Source organism: Salvelinus sp. IW2-2015, linkage group LG27 (assembly GCF_002910315.2).
Source record: "Salvelinus sp. IW2-2015 linkage group LG27, ASM291031v2, whole genome shotgun sequence".
In the NCBI taxonomy this organism is placed as follows: Eukaryota; Metazoa; Chordata; class Actinopteri; order Salmoniformes; family Salmonidae; genus Salvelinus; species Salvelinus sp. IW2-2015.
In genome coordinates, this window is record NC_036867.1 from 24,418,337 (window position 1) to 24,420,547 (window position 2,211).

Sequence of the window (2,211 nt, forward strand, 5' to 3'; positions counted from 1 at the left end):
CACAACTATGAAATAACACATGGAATCATGTAGTAACCAAAAACAGTGTTTTGCATTGACATTTGCATTGACTTCAATTAATTTTGAACATGCGAAAATGACGACATTTAGAAAAGTCCCAGAATCACAAGACTAGGTGCATTAAAATCGCCTCAGCCCATAGAGACCCTTAAGTTTCTGTCCGATAGCTCATTCAGGGACCCCGTAACAACGCCCGAAAAAGTCAATTTTCAGGACTAATTAAGGTTGCTGCTCGGTCTCCGAATGACCTATTGAGCCAAACTCGGGATTCGGGTCGCCTCAGCTAAGCTTACACATAATGTCAGAACTGGACCTGTGGCTAGAATGTAACTATGTGTTTACGTTTTTATTATGGTTTAAACAGAAGGCGCTGTGAAATTTGGGCCTGCTCTGAAATATGTGATAGTTGGCTTCTAAACGTGTTGGACAAAGTGGATTTGGTGTCAGTATGTATCAGTTTGGTGTCAGAATGATATCTTATTGATTGATGGCTGACTTTTGTCCATTTGCAATACGTTTAAACAGTGATGAARCATCACCAAATGGACATGCTGAAATCAGCACCAACGAGCGATGGAGAGGAACCARTATCACTGCCCGGCCATCCCAAGTTCAACGGGCCAGTCAATTGGGCATTTATGCAGTATATTAGAGCATATCCAATTCGTGATGGTAAATGCCCATTGTAAGACTTTGTAAATGGACAGATGTGCACATTTATTTAATGCCTTTAGGGGGATGCAAGGGGTCCATGGGCGGGTAGGGAGCACCCGCCACCCGGGCCCATCGAATGTCCATTTTGGACATTTAAAAAAAACTTCTCTCTCATTGCACCAAATTCTTACTTCCTATGACTTCCTATGATCAAACATGACAAATAGACCTTCTAGGTTGATTCAGGGCTTAACAGTGATATATATATATGCCATTTGGACATTTCTTATGCCATTTGGACATAGTTCACTGACTTTTGGGTTCGGAAGCTGACTTCCTATGATCATATATAGCAAATGGACATACCATCCTGATTTGGTACTTTCAATACCTATGTATGCCATTTGGACATGGTTCACTGACTTTTGGGTTCGGAAGCTGACTTCCTATGATCATATATTGCAAATGGACAAAAGATAGGCCTTATGGACCAATTCAATAAAATAAGACAAATGTATGTTTATACGGTTATTACATATGTATAATTGACAGATACATTTTTTATTTTATTTTTTAAATGGTCCAAAAAGCACTTTTGTAATTTTATAAAATGTATATTTTTTMGATTTTCAAAATTTCACCCTTGGGTCTTGACTTTGTGACCATTTGCCATATGAAAATCTACGGTGGAGTGCGCTCGCCATCTTTGGGATTTTGGCATTTGCCATGTTCCACTTGCCACATGGTTTGGATGAACTGCCGTCCATTTGAGTGGTATTAGATGTGATATATTTTGAGGCTGCCTTCCTTAGGTTATCAGCCGTGGTACAAATACAGTTTCATACCATTTTATGGCTCATAATTTATCCATCCATATCGTATATTCCTTTATGCCTCTACTACGTTGTAATTCGCATCAGTTATCTGCTAATCAACTGTCACGTTCCTCCTGAGCCTATTTCCTCTTCTTTTGTCGTCAAGGCCGCCCCGATCTGTCCTGAGCCGTCAGACGCCGCCGTCTTGTCCTGAGCCGTCAGGCCGCCGTCTGTCCTGAGCCGCTAGAGCCGTCCATCAGTCAGGAGCCGCTAGAGCCGTCCGTCAGTCAGGAGCCGCCCGCCAGTCAGGAGCTGCCAGAGCCGCCCGCCAGTCAGGAGCTGCCAGAGCGCCCGCCAGTCAGAAGCGGCCAGAGCCGCCCGCCAGTCAGGAGCTGCCAGAGCCGCCCGCCAGTCAGGAGCTGCCCCTCAGTCAGGAGCGCCCCCAGTCAGGAGCTGCCCCTCAGTCCGGAGCTGCCCCTCAGTCCGGAGCTGCCCCTCTGTCCAGAGGCGCCCATCATACAGTGGGGTTATTTTGGAGGTCGCCATTCGAGGAGGCCAGGGAAGCGGGGATTAACTATGGTGGGGTGGGGGCCACGTCCAGCGCCAGAGCCGCCACCGTGGACAGATGCCCACCCAGACCCTCCCCTATAGTTTTGCGGCCGGAGTCCGCACCTTGGGGGGGGGGGGGAGTACTGTCACGTTCCTGACCTTATTTCCTTTG